At 44.5% G+C, this 14,645-nt stretch overlaps 1 protein-coding gene across 7 annotated transcripts in view; it reads left to right on the forward strand.

Moving 5' to 3' along the window:
* Eri3 (ERI1 exoribonuclease family member 3) overlaps positions 1-14,645 on the forward strand; it is a 132,688-nt gene that overhangs the window by 18,860 nt on the left and 99,183 nt on the right. The gene's annotated exons all lie outside the window — the stretch shown is intronic.

The raw sequence follows: 14,645 nt of genomic DNA on the forward strand, positions 1-14,645 counted from the left end.
TTTGGGAGGGAGGAGAATCTTAAAGATTTCTGGGTACCCCCAAGATCCTAATAGAATTCAGAGGAAACTTGGAAGATGAATGAGAGACAATTTCAATCCCAGATAGGATAGTACTTGTAGTGAGATTCTGTGGGTCAGGTTCTCATCAGAGGCCCTGTTGTCTCGGTATTCCAGTCAGCAAGGGAAGTGAGGAAACCAAAACAAAATGACCACAGGCAAAAAGCAAGCCTAATAAGAAAGAAAATGAATGGAAGATAGTTCGGGCCACTGAATTCTTGTTCTTATTAAATACAATAATATCTTGCTCTATATTTAAAAAAAACATACAGATTTAAGTGGAAGAAAGCTTGAGATTGTAGTAGGAAGGACCTTCCAGAAGAAAGAGGGAAAGCATTAGAATACAGTGTGCCTTCTTTCAGAGTATGAGATAGCTGTTGTATGACAAGCTTTATATGGGGAAACCCTGTGTGTTGCCTGGACCCGGCCGGGGCTAGGAGAGAACTACCCCAGCTCCTCTCCAGACTCCTGATTGGCTCTTTTGCTTGCAGTCTCTGCCCAGCCGACTTCTAGATCTTTCAGACTTTAAATTTAGAGCACGCCATACCTTCCAGGTGTGTGAGACAGACACGGTTTGGCAGACGAAAGCCTTGTTGTTTGGAGGCTTGCTATGGAGCTCATTTCTCCCATCCGTCTCACTTCAAAAGTCTCAGAGTCAGCTTCCTGAGACTATCCTAAAGGAATGTTTCCGTGAGAAACTAACAGGTGTAGGCTCTGTTGTACTTGGGTGTGTAATGATATTGGTTACAATTACAGTAAAACATGGGTTATTTTTCATCTGTCGTCATCCTTTTGCTGTTTATTTTTGTACTTTGTTCAGCTACGTGAAACTGGAGTGGTTGGCTTGCATGTTCTATTTTTGTGCTCATTTTATTTATTTTACATGTTTCTATTTAGATTAACGTGATAGGTATTCATTTAATTTGAGACTTTCTGATTGAAAAACATTTTTTCACTTAAATGTTAATTTAGATGATTTAAAGTATTTTAGAAGCTCTAAATTTCAGCAGTGTGGTCCCTTTCTGTCTTAGGGATTGTTTTCTGATACAGAAGTAGATTTTTATCTGTTTAAGGGAACGGTGGCTCCTTTGTCCTCACTAGCAGGAGTTTGCTTTGCTCATTTTGGTGTGGCTGTGCATGATGTGATAGTTGTTGTGACCCTGGGGCCCAGAGAGCAGCCTGAAAGCTTTGGTGGCTCTTTAATTGTACATCTTTAACCTCAGGGCAAGTTCTCTCACCACCTCAGTGTTCAGAGGAGACCAAAGCAAATGTAAGTGAGGAAAATGAGGTGTAGGCCACAGCTTGTGGGGAGGATGAAGTAACCTCAGCTGTCTGCGTGGCTTGGGAGGGAGGGGTGGTCTAGCTCTCTGTGTGGGGGCCGTTGAAGTCCTGGCTGCCGCCTCCATCCTTCCCTTGGCCTTCTGGGTAGTCTTTCCCACAGCTCCAAGCAGTCCTGCCTACTGTTTTCCTTCTCTTCTGTGGTCAGGTGCCCATAACATTAGGGTGAGGCTTTCTACACTTTGGTCTTTGCCCATTGCTGCTCCCCCCCCTCCCACCGTCCCCCTTTCAGAAACCTTGGAGAGATTCCATCGGCATTGTGAGTTAGAATTATAACTAAAGGAATTCTCTTCTATAGAAAATTGTGCAGGTGCTGGGTTAATTTTGGAGGGCAGGGTGGGGGACAGGGTTGATGGTGACAGAAGGCTAAACTAGGACTAATTAATACAGGAGCAGCATTTGGAGGATTTCAGTGTGACCTAGAACTGGCACCATTACTGGGCTCTTTTTGTTTTTGGTTTGTTTGTTTTTTGGTGAATGATGTTTTGGAAAAGTTTACAGGAATTTGGTTATGATCACTGTAAATCAAACTATATTGATTCCATTTCCCCTCCTTTCAAGATTGAACGATTACCTCCCCCCCCCCCCCCAAAGTATTGCTCTTTGCTCCATAACTGCCTCCTTGTTTTCTGTTTTTGGTTCCTGCAGTCTCTAAGTGGTCAGAAAGAAAGTACCTTATAGATAAAGGCCCTCTTTCGTCCCCATTTCCTAGCAGGGCTCAGTTGTTAGACTTTGTTCCCTCTGTCTTCAGCTTCAGTCAGCCTGCATTTTTTTCTGTACAAACAGGCGAAGACGCTGATGCTATTCTAAACTGGGAAATGAAATGCAAAACCGACGTTAATGTAACATTATGGTTGAGATTAAATGCACCAAAATCAGGAAATTCAAAGTTATGCTTCCCCCAGCAACTATAACTCAGCCTCATCTGGCGTGTGTAGTATTTTGTGTGAGTGTGGATGGTGTTATATGTTAAGACATTAAAGTTAACACCATAAGCAGAGCACAAAATGCTTGAGGGGGCTGAGTTATGACGACCATGTGAGCTGTAAGTGTTCTCGCGCAGGCTCCTGACTCCTAGAATAATTTTTTTTCTTGCCCATCAGACCAGTTATTGCCTTTCTTTTCAGTTATATCTCTGCTTTAACACATCTCCTTTTCCAGGGTCACTATGAATGAATTCCACTATTGGTGGCCAGTAATTGTAGGGAGAATGGGGTGGTCCACTAGACCCTTTTGTCCTTTTGTCCCGGCTTCCATAAAAGTGGTACACACACCCCACCCCCATCAGGCTGTTGTTTCCTTGTGGTCCCCTACAGGGATGGGCCTCATCCTGACTCCCTGTGGCTCCTCACTGGTGCTCCCTGAATAGGAACAAGTTTCACTGTGTCTGTAACTCCTCATGAGAGCCAAGGGGCCCTTTTTTATTTAAAGCAGATGTAGCAATGCAGAAGTAAAATACACATTTCAGGTATGAAGGAAGCACTGCTGCAAGGTGCTCCCTGTGTGTTTGGCACAGCAGGGACAAGATCAAAGTGGGTTTATTCGCTCTATTCAGATTGCTTCTCTACCTTCCCTAGGGCTTATACCTTTAAGTTGCCATGATGTGTAGTTAGGCTGTGGAGTTGCCTGGGGGTGGAGCCAGGAATTTTCCTTGGGGAGCACTGGGTCATTGGTAACAAAATCACCACATAATTTAGTGCAAATCAGGAAACATCCCCCCTAGCCTCTTATTATCCTGGTGGTCTCCCCAGGGCTGAGACAGCTGTTGGAATGCAGGTTTGTTAGGCACTGGGCTAAGTTTGGTGGTAGGGAAGAATGCCAAAGAATAGGAGCATTGATACATGCTGAATGAAATCAGGGTCTGTAAATAACAGTGACACTGAACTGCCTTTTAGAGTGTTTGTTGGATGTGACAAATCCAACTAAGTCAGAGAAGGAATGGGGAGGAGCTCATGTCAACCACCTTGGAGGCAATGACAAAGCTGCTCTCAGGACAGTAACTCCTGGAATAAGAACGAGTCCTACCCTCAAGGAGCTCAGAGTCAAGTGGAGTGTGACCATACATACACACATCTGCACACTCACAGTGTGAGAAATTTAGGAGACCCACAGGGCTGTGTAGGCCTGAGGCCTCACAACTGTTACAGCAGGGATTTAAAACAAAACAAAACAATCAGAGGGGTTTAACAGAGGAAAGTTGGGTGACTTGACTTAGTTCTGGGGGGCCGGGTCTGGATTTTAGGCTAATTTGTCAGAATGCTAAAAATGAGTGAGGGGTTGGGGATTTAGCTCAGAGGTAGAGCGCTTGCCTAGCGAGTGTAAGGCCCTGGGTTCGATCCTCACCTCCTGTTTAAAAAAAAAAAAAAAAAAAATGAGTGAGAACAGGTGATAAATTTGAGCCCAGTGAATAAATCACTATTGAATTAGTTGGATTATTTGTATCAGTTACATATAATTTCTCACATTTGCGTTAGAAGATCCTATTGGGATGCTTATAAGAGTGAATGTGAAGTGTAGAAGAGGTTTAGGAATATGAACCAGTAAGGTCTGGTCACAAAGGGTAAGGGTCAAAGTGGGAAAAAAAGATAGGAGTTTTTGTTGGATGTGACAAAATCAGCTAAGTCAGCGAAGGAATGGTGATGAGGTGGTGGGGCTCAGGCTGAGGCTCCGAGGAATGGTTGGGGAGGCCAGGCTGGAATGTCAGTTGATACCGAAGGTAGCATTTGTGTGGGATGCTAGATCTCAGGGAAAGACAGTCTCTGGAGACTGACAGGACATCTTCAACTTAAAGTTCTGGGAATTTGGATCCGGATCTGCTAGGGCACACCTTAAACAGACCCAGAAGGTTTTGACACTTCAAACAGAAAAATGTCTGTTTGGTTAACATTGAGAGGAAGAAGGATTAATGAAGAGGCAGGGGAGGCAGGGCGACTAGAAGACCGCAAGCACTTGGAGAAAGGGGAGGGACTAGGGAGGAGAATGTCAGCCAGGGGAATGTTGAGAATGAGCGAGCATGCTTTCCATCCCCTTGCTCTAGCCTGTCATGGTTCCTCCCCTGTATTGATCACATTGCTTCTGCAGACTCGTCTCAGTGCTTTGGCATGAGGAGACTGACACTCGGAGATGCTTTCTCCACCACTGTGTCCTGTTGGGAAAAGGGTTCTGCATCATTTTGATTAAGATGCCATTGGGATGATTATTTTTTATCCTCTTATCCTGGGTGTTCACAATACTAAAAAGCCCCCGCAACATCATTTATGTGATGAGTTCTGAGCTTCAGCCGCAAAAATTGAGCCATAGCCTAAAAGCTGTGACAAGAGTGTTCCTAGATGGACATTAGGACTTCCCTTCCCCCAAGGTTGACAGCTTACAACAGAATGACAACCAGGCACTGAGAGAATCAGAAAGGAGTCTCTGGAGGGAGAGACAAACGCCAAGGACTCTTTGATAGTGAAGAAGAGTTACTTGGAATAGTCTGCTGTTTATGTCTGTTCCCAGATGATACAGTCAGTCAATGGGAGGTATACAGAGTTTTGGGTAGCAGAACAACAGCACCATTACATGGGTGGCTCTGCTTTTCTTCTGGGGGCTGTGGTCAGTGTCTAGTCCTGGGGAACCGTGCCAGCCAAGCGCTCATCTGGAGGTTAAATTGTGGCAGGGACTCTTATTTGGAAATACCCAAATTGCTACAAGTAAAGAGTCTACAGTGCAAGCTGAGCATAACAGCATAAAACTTTAGTCCCAGCACTCAGGAGGCAGAGAGTTCAAGGCCAGCCAGGATAGCTAGAGCTACATAGTGAGACCCCCATCTCAAAAGAGTGAAATAAAAACAAAACAAAAAGCCCATAGTGCAGTGTGCATGGGGAGGTTGAAAGCAAAGTTAGTTAGTAAATAAACAGAATGAGCAACTACAGTCCGTGGGAACAAAAGAAAGGTGTTCCAAGGGTCCAAAAGTAGATGTGGAGAAACCTGTTAAGTACATTACTTAAGAGGGGTGTTAGTGGCTGGGGTTAAGGTGGTAGTGTGAGAAATGACGAGGTTATGTGTTATAGCCCTTAGGTGTGCTGGCTAAGACACAAGCCTGAGAACCATGCTCTTTCATAGCTCCCAGCTCCATTGGATTCTAGTTCCCTCCAAGTCATAGTGCTAAGTGATTTGGTAAGGAACAGAGTATTCAATCTTAGGTGTCATAAATAGGGTTAACTGTGAGTTAAAGATCCACACCAAGGAGAACATACAGGACAACAGCTGTAGATAAGTTCCTTTGAGGTAAGGTAGGTAGCTGTCTCTCTGAGATGTATTTGAGGTGCTGTTTGTCATTGAACTAGAAGAGATAGCTAGTGATGATAACCAGCAAGAGAGCTGGGAATCCTGCTCCTCAAAATCACTGTAACACTTAGCACTCTGAGTTGAACTCATCCCTCCTTAGTTCAGGGACAAGTTTTGTTTATTCCCAGGTACTTCTCTGACCACCGGTGGCATTGTTAGGGCAACTGGTCAGCTGAAAGGGATTGATGATGTAGGTGGAGGCAGGGTCTCATGAAATCACATGTTGCCATTTGGGCAAGGTCTTTCACTGGGAAAGTAGTGTAACTAGTGGTCTGAGAACCAGTAGCATCCCCATCACCCATGGGCTTGTTAGAAATAGTGTGTCAGGCCACACCAGAGCTAAGTAGATTCTGCAGTTTGACAGATCTTCAGACAATTCCATCTGAGAAGTACCACTGTAGTCTGGACTAAAGGTTTTCAAACTTCAGTTCGGTGGCTGCTGAAAGCCAGGATCGCTGGCCTCAACACCAGGGCTTTGGGCTCACAAATTTGTTTTGTTCTTCTAAATTGGTGGTTCTGAACCTGTGGGTCACAACCCCTTGTGGGGCATGTCAAACAACCCTTTTACAGGGGTCACCTAGGACCATCAAGAAACACAGATATTTCTGTTACAATTCATAACGGTAGCAAAATTACATTTATGAAGTAGCAGTGAAAATATTTTTATAGTTGGGGGTCACCACAACATGGGGAACTGTTTTAAAGGGTCCCAGCATTAGGAAGGTTGAGAACCACTGCTCTGAATCATTTTGTTTCCCTTGAAGAAATAACAGAAAAAACCCACAACTCTAATGAAACAAGGTAGAAAACAAAGCAAGACTGAGAACAGCACCCTGCTCTTGGGTAAGGGACTCTTGATGATTTCTGTTTGTTTGTTGTGCTGGGACTTGAATGCAGAGCCTCAGCCAGATGAGTGCTCTAGCACCAAGCTACATTGCTAACCCACAAATGCGCATTTTCAACAAGTTCTCAAGTGATGGGAACTGTCTGAGGTACTAGGGAGTAATTCCTACCAGCTTAGGGAGATGTAGCATCATCAGCTATCCAGGGAGAAAGGCTTCAGGGCATGATGCACCTGTGGGATGGCAGGCTACATACTGCCTGCTGGTTGTCTCGGCTTTTAGGTCTGTTATGCTAGCACAATTGCCACCCTGTCATGTGTGGACAGAGAACAAGGAACCCAGGAGCACTCCTTAGGGATGAAGTCTTCTAGTAGACTTTGCTGGTGCCTGGGGCTGTGGATGGTATTTCTGAGCCACTTGCCCAAGTGGGCCTGATTCCGTCTCAATTACCTATTGCCCTTCATTTCTCCACCCCCAGCTAGTGAGTTCGTAGGGCAATTTATGATTGATTGGAAAAAGTGAGTCTTTGTGTAACCAAACTCTAATATATCTTGTAATTCTGAACAAGTTACATGACTTTGCCCCAGTTTATCAGACTAACTGAACAGGATTTGGCTGCATGTGTCCAAGTCCCCAAGTGAGGACTCTGAGCCTCTAGAATGAAGAGAGCTGAGGTAGAGGCTGACCAGGGGCACAGTAGCATGGTGGCTGAGAGCGTAGGCTTCAGAACTGAACTGTCTGGATTTGAGTTTTGTGTCTACCACCTGTGGACAGTATGACCTGGGCTATGTGACTCACACCCCTTGTCCTTTGGTTTTCAGTTGCCTTATTGGCAAAGTGCAGTTAGTCATAGTTCCAGTTTTATAGGACCTGTGGTACGGTGAACTAAAAATACACGTAAGTGCTCTAGACAGGGCTTAGCATGCAATGGCTGTACATGTCAGCACTTAGTAGAATTAGTTCTAGTGTTCCTCTGACCCATGGCTGTATAGGAAGCTGTTGGAGTATTACAGGTGACTGGGAGGCCAGCCTTACTTCTCTGGTTCTGTGGAGAGTCTTCAGGCCTTCTGTCCAAGTAGTGGGTAGTGGCAGGGCTCTACCTAGAGAGGTTTGCTATTCCCCTTGCTGGAGTGGTAAGTGGGGATCGGCACCCTGTTCTACTGCCATGATAGACTTAAAACTGCTTCAAGGGACTCTTTCTTTACATAACCGAGATTTGTTTTTATTAATTACACGACAGATATGTATATGTATATATGAGGCTGCCCTAATGGTTAGCTTCACAGGGTCCTGATGCTTGAAGTTACTGAGAGTATGTAAAAATATTCCAACTGAGGCTGTTTCTGAGTTGTGTGCATATGTAGAGACACACAGGTGTGTGGACTCCAGGGTGAAGATAAGGTTTTTAACACCTTTGATCTCCTTTACTTACTGATACTGTGGGTTCAATTTTGTTTTTTGATTTCAGATTTTAGTAAAGGTAAATTATAACTCAGTCTGTTCTCCCACTCCTTAAAGAATAGCAGTTTCTACTTTCAGCCTTGTTTCTGCATTTGAATAGCTTTGGGGGGTCTGTGGAGATCGGTGGAGGGGGACATGTAGGTGAAAAATCAGCCTTTTAAAGCTCTGGGTATTTTTCCCCCTTCGTTGTCCTGAAACTTCGAGCATCAGCTCTCATCTGTCAAAGTGTAAATCAGCAATTAAAACCCAAACAGCCAAATGCCAAAGATGACCCGAAGCACAAAGCAACTGACAAACAAGTCCGGACAAATCGACGGGTAATTTATAAGCTTTGCCCTAAAATCTAATTATTTGGCAATTCGAATTTGCAGCCAGCCAGGGCTCGGCAATAAATTTAACCCGCCATAAATTATTTAGGAGCCGGCTGTGGTGTAAATCAAAACCACGAGTGTTTGTTTAAGAAATAAGCTCCTTGTGCATAAATGCCCCCCCCCAGACTGTTAAGCAAATCATACCCAGTGCAACCCTCGCTCCTCCCAGCCCTCTTCCTCTCTTCCCAATGACCAGGAGTTGTTTTTTTTCCTCTTGAGAAAGGGTTGGTTACCTTTATATCAGTTCAGATCCAAGCATTTGGCTAAGCCTCATGCTTGCCGTTCGTGGTTAGATGGCCTTTGGGTTTTTATCAGACCCTTTGGTACAGGGGACAGAAGGAAGGGATTGTTAGTATTCCTACAACAAACAACTACAGCAGGGGTAGATTCCTTTTCCTGTCTCTAAACTGAGGAAATGCCTGTTTGTTCTTCTCAGATTAATTTGGGCAAGACATGAAAATGATCTTCTCAGTCCTTTATTTCAGATGGGAGCACAGAAACATCAGCTGAGGCAGAGAAGAATCTGTGCTTTGGGGAAATGGGTAGACTACTACTGTGTTAACCTTGCCACCAATTCCAGCAGTCAGCTGAGCTCTTTCTGCTTCACGCCTTTTGTTGTCTTTGCTCCTTTCCAGTATAACCTAATCTCTACAGGAAATTTAGTTGAAGCAAGTTTTCATACCCTAAAAACAAAACCTACAAATTTATTGCCTGTAGTCTTCAAAAGTGGGCCTCAACTTTCACTTGAAATGTATTCCAGTTTTGTCCTCAGCTTATTAAGGGAAACACTGGGAGTCTTAGTTGATCAGTTTTAAATCAAATGGTCTTAAAACCTGCGTTCCAGCTCACTTATGTAGGTAAAAACAAATGAATGCTTACTTGGTGCTTCCTTTTTGTTTTCTCTCCCTTCAGGGGAGAAATTGGAGCTAGTGTTTTTAACTGTGAGAGATAGTAAATAAATGCAGCAGCTTTAGAAACTTGGGGACTTTGGGAAATCCAAATTCTGAGGTGTTTGTCCATAGTTGTCAGTTATGGCCAGTTTCCAACCACCATCAGCAGACCAGCTGAATTACTTTACTCTGCCCTCAGACAACCAAATAGTGTAGGCACTCTGTGCATGGTGTAGGATAACTACCTGTTCAGTTTGGGCACTAACAGTCCTGTGTTCTAGAAACCACTGGTCCCAGGCTAACTAGACAGTTTGGGTAAATCTGGGGCTAAGTGATTGGTATCAGTTGAGGAAGGGAACCATTTAGAGATGTAAGGATGGATGAATCCAGTAGACATTGCTTTGGAGTGCTCTGTATCTGGTCTTGATCCTGGCTCCACCACCTACATTGACACCTTAGACAGATCACCTTCCAGATCCTGTGGAAAATCCCAGAAAGCAGAGTGTTTTCTGTTTAACAGATGCTGGCTCTGTCTCCTGCTTGTTAACCCCTTCCTGTCTGCGCACAATTGAAGTTGAGAAAGGGAGGACCAAGTGCCAGGGCCAGGGCCGGGCATGCCGACTGAAGGCTCGGGCTCTGTCCCTCCTTAGCTCAGCCTGGTGCTGTAGTTAGAGTTTTCCTGCCTGGCCCAGTCAGGACAAATCTCTCTTACCCGCCAGTCCCACAGTCGCTCAGACCCAACCAAGAAAGCACACAGAAACTTACATTGTTTAGAAACTGTATGGCTGAGGCAGGCTTCTTGTTACCTACTTCTTCCATCTTAAATTAACCCATTTCTGTTAATCTATACTTTGCCACGTAGCTTGTGGCTTACTGGTGTCTTTATATGTTGCTTCTCATGGCAGCGGCTGGCAGTGTCTCTCTCCAGCCTTATACTTCCCAGAATTCTTTTCTCTCTTGTCCCGCCTATACTTCCTGCCTGGCCACTGGCCAATCAGAACTTTATTTACACAGAGCGATATCCACAGCATGGTGCCATCTCTCTGGCTACAGCATGGAGGAGGCTCTTCAGGAACATTTCTCTAGGACTTCTGCCTGGGATGCTGCTGTTGGGATGTTGAGGAGGGAGTACTGAGTTCCCTATAGAACAGTCTCTTTCCCCACTCCCTCTCGGAAGTCCCGGCTCCGCCCCTTACTAGCGGCACAGTTGCTAGTGACCATGACACCTCTGGGACTTAATTATTGTGAAGTAGCAACAGTAATGACCTCTACCTAAGAAGTTGTTGAGAGGCTTGAGATCATTTCTGTTAGCACATGGCAAAGTATCTGCCATAGAGTAATCAAGAAGTGGAAGGAACAGGATGATTCTGCTCTCCGCATGGCAGAGAGTATTGGAGACCATCTCCTTTGTTCATTTCCCCAGAGTCTTGAGCATGCTAGAGAGAGGTCCACACTTCACTGCTGTGCCTGTGCTTGGGCTCTGTCTGATAAGTAGTAGGTGCTTTAACAGTATTGGCTTGTGATCTGCTGATGGTGCTGGTGACGTGACCTGGGATTAGTAAGCATAAAATAAGAAAATGGATGTTTGCTCGGGTGTCGTTTGTTTCTACTTACTAACTAGTTCAAGCACTTCTCCAAGGCACAAATTACTTATCTCTTAAGTCTCACTCTATCTAACACAGTAGCCCCTAGTAGATTAACTGAATGTGAGTGGCATAGGAAAATAAAGGAATTATGGAGCTATTCTTTGGAGCCAGAAAGAGGGCTTATAAATACAGACTGGGGCTTCTTCCTCTAGGACAGAAGCACTCATCTGTCCCTGAAAGAAAAATAAAACAAACACTCTCTTCTTTCTGGGGGAATAATGAAGTTGGGCAGAGGAAAAGGAAGAGGGTCAGGGATAATGTTGTATTATCTAAGAGCAGCTAGAGCTAGAAGCTAGCACTCAGGCACATCTTCACCAATCCTCGGGCTGGAATTGATACCATCTGCTTGTCGTATTAGAGTGGTGTCTTTGACCATCATCAGTCAAGGAAATGCTTGGCACAGCTTAGGCACATCTGCTGCATAGCTAGACCAGCTTGGTGCAGCATAAGGCTCCTCTCCATGACTGGCCAGTTTGGGCTGGTGCTCTGGTGGGTGGACTTGCTGGACAGTATGAGAAGGAAAGAAGTATCTAAGTGTGGTCTGTTCTGATTCCCTCAAAGGGTCTTCTTTTATAAATTTTATTGTAATTATGTGCAAGTGTGTCTGGATGTATACAGGTAAGAACAGGTGCCCTGATAGGTTAGAGGCTTTGGATCCCCTGGCGTTAGTTATAGGTGGCTGTGAGCCACTTGACATGAGTGCTGGGAACTGAACTCAGGTTTTCTGCAAGAGTAGTATATGCTCTAACAGCTCAGTCCTCTCCATTTAAAACATTTTTTCTTTTCGTTTTTTTAAGATTTTTGAGTCTTCTGTCACAAGCTGCTCTTTGCATTGCAGTGGTTCAAAAGAATAGGTCATGTGCAGTCACGTGGTCACAGCTCTTGAGGCTGCTGAGGAAAGACTCCAGAGGAGCCACATTGTGTATCTGGCTCTTAGGAATTCTCCTTGATTTTTGAGGAATAAGCCTGGTTGATGGGCCAATCTCATGTGTCCTGAGCATCTGAGGCGTTTGCTTTCTTTTCTTCTTTTCCCCTATGGAGCTGAGACAGGCCTCAGGAGGGTGTCACTGAACTTGGTCACTAGCTCCATGTCCCTCTGAGTGAAGGAACCAACCACAAGAGAGTTAGAATGCCAAGATCCAGGGAGACTCGGTTGAGTTTTCAGAGCCTGCTGAGAAAGCTGATTCAGTTCTGGTCAGAGCAAGAGCTCCACACATTGTGTTTTATAATACTAATGAAATTCCAGATCTGTAATAGCATTTCAGATATCTAAAACAAACCGGGTGCTTGTAAAAAAGTGGAAGGAGATCAACTTTAAGCCATACATTCTTGGTAATAAAGGTTTTTCTCCCTATTTATGTTTGATAGATATTTTTGTTTCCAGAGGAATGTCAACTCCTAATTTCATAATGTATCACAGGCTTAAGAAAATTGAATTTAATAAAAGCCAAAGATGAATGGCATCCTTAAAGGTCCCAACACTTGTCTTTATTAGCAGGACAAACTGCAGGTCTCCAAACACTGTTTCTTTCCAAATGAAAGTTTAAATGAAAAGTACAGTTGTGTCGCAGGTTAAATCTCATTGTGGGCCTAGCTAACATTGTTAGTGAGGAGCTGGCTCACTCTGTTTCCTTAGACACCAGGGCAGCCAAACTCACCAGGCTTGGAGCTCTTTCTATTGGGGGATGTTTCTCCTACTCAGTAGGAGAAGAAGAATTTACTACAAATCCAGGGGTCATAAGGTGGCCTGACTCAGTGAGCTACAGCTCAGAGCTGACTCTTGGGAATCCTGGATATGAGAATTTTTAGGAACAGCAGTGTGTACAGTGTATGTGCATGTGCTCAACTTAGTTTCTGGGACAAAACTCTCCCCTGCTTGGCCTACTTTGTAGTCCTTTGTGGGAACCAAGGCCTAGCCAGTTGGAGAATGAATCTTTCACTCCACTGGGAGGAGAAGTCCAGGCCTTCTTGCCCTTGCCCTGCAGCATTAGCCCTTCCTGTGTCTGGTAGTGAGTTCAGTTTCTTCATCTCTGGGATCAGCCCAGGAGGACCAGGCAAGCTTCCGTCAGCTTCCCCATCTTTGGGCATTTCCCCAGCCCAGGGCAATGAGTCACAACCTGTGGGTCAAATGACCCTTTTGTAGGGGTCACTAACACTATTGGAAAACACAAATATTCATGTTAATGATTCATAACAGTAGCAAAATTAAAGTTATGAAGTAGCAATGAAAATAATTTTATAGTTGGGGTTCACCATAACATGAGCTACTGTATTGAAGGGCACAGCCTTAGGAGGTTGAGAACCACTGATCTAGGGGTTCCAGGCAGTTTTTCAGCCTTACTGTTATGCTTTGAATTGAAATAAATACTTAAAAATAAAGTAAGTCTAGTCCCAGGTGTGGTGGCCCATGCCTTTAATCCCAACACTCAGGAGGGAGAGGAAGGCAAATCTGAGTTCAAGGCCAGCCTGGTCTGCAGAGTGAGTTCCAGGACAGTCCAGGGTAAACAGAAGCCCATAATATTAGTGGATATACTTCTCAAGGATGGTATTTGTATCCCTTGGGACGTGAAGGCAATCGACAACTTTCTGTCTTCCACCCACTGATTCCCTGAGTGGGGTCAGTAGTCAGCAGTGGTGAGTTCTGTATTGCTTCTCCAGGATCTCTCTGCAGAGAACTAGTTTGCCTTGGTTTTGATGATGCCAGAAGGATCTTCTCTGGAATGAGGGTTCTGGGGTAGGTATGCCCCTGGAGCTGATTGTTGGGGCCCTTGTGTGGGCAAAACTCCTTTTTGTCTCTGCAGTGTAGGCTGTTTTCACATGCTAATTTTACTTGCAAGATTTTGCTTTTATTTATTTTTTTATTATTTCCTATTTGTCTTTTCCAGATGTTTTCAGGGCAGTTTTTTTTTTTTTTTTGGTATGTGTGTGTGTGTGGTGTTGTAAACTAATTCCATTCATGTTTTAAAAATTTATGAAAGCGCTAATAAAAATGTCAAAGTGGTAAAAATGTTAGCTTTTCCTCTGCTTTGATTAAATTTTGCAAACTGTTTTTGAATATTAAAAAGCAATATATTTTTTTATTTTCTCCCCTTGGTTTCCCTCTTCTTTCTGGTATGAGTGCTCTCTTCTGCCCTCTCCCCCCTCTGGTGCATCCCTCCCTTTCCAGGAACGATGTATGAGGCGTGCTGCACAGCCAGCGTTCTGCAAGCCTGTTTGCACACCAGGACCTTGGTGCTGTGCATCTCTATTAAATAACGGAGACAAATTAATCTTAGAGACACCAAACAAATTGTCACTCCTCCTCCTTCTCTTCCATTACCTTCCGGCAGACCGGGAAGGGCTTGCTAAGCGGTTGGGCGGATAGGGGCAGGCAAAGAGGAGTGTGCAGAGCTGGAAGGAAAGGTGGGAGGCACTGGCCTCTATTAACTGGTGTTCTGTTTCCTCCTTCTCTCTGATATCCCCTTTGGCTTTATATGGGGGGTTTGTTTGTTATCTTTTTTCCCTTTCTTTCAAAAGCTAATGAAGACCCCCCCCACCCCCACTGGCAATGTTTAAGCTTCATATAAGGAAATCTGTACCTGTGCTGATAGCTGCTTGCTTACCTAGAGATCCAGACCTTTCAGGACAACATCCTGAGCAAGAGAGGGAAGACTTTTCTTTCTCTTAGAAGTTCAACAGAGTGCGCTACTGTCTTCCTTCCTAAAAACCTTG

This window comes from Onychomys torridus, chromosome 2, assembly GCF_903995425.1.
Source record: "Onychomys torridus chromosome 2, mOncTor1.1, whole genome shotgun sequence".
In the NCBI taxonomy this organism is placed as follows: Eukaryota; Metazoa; Chordata; class Mammalia; order Rodentia; family Cricetidae; genus Onychomys; species Onychomys torridus.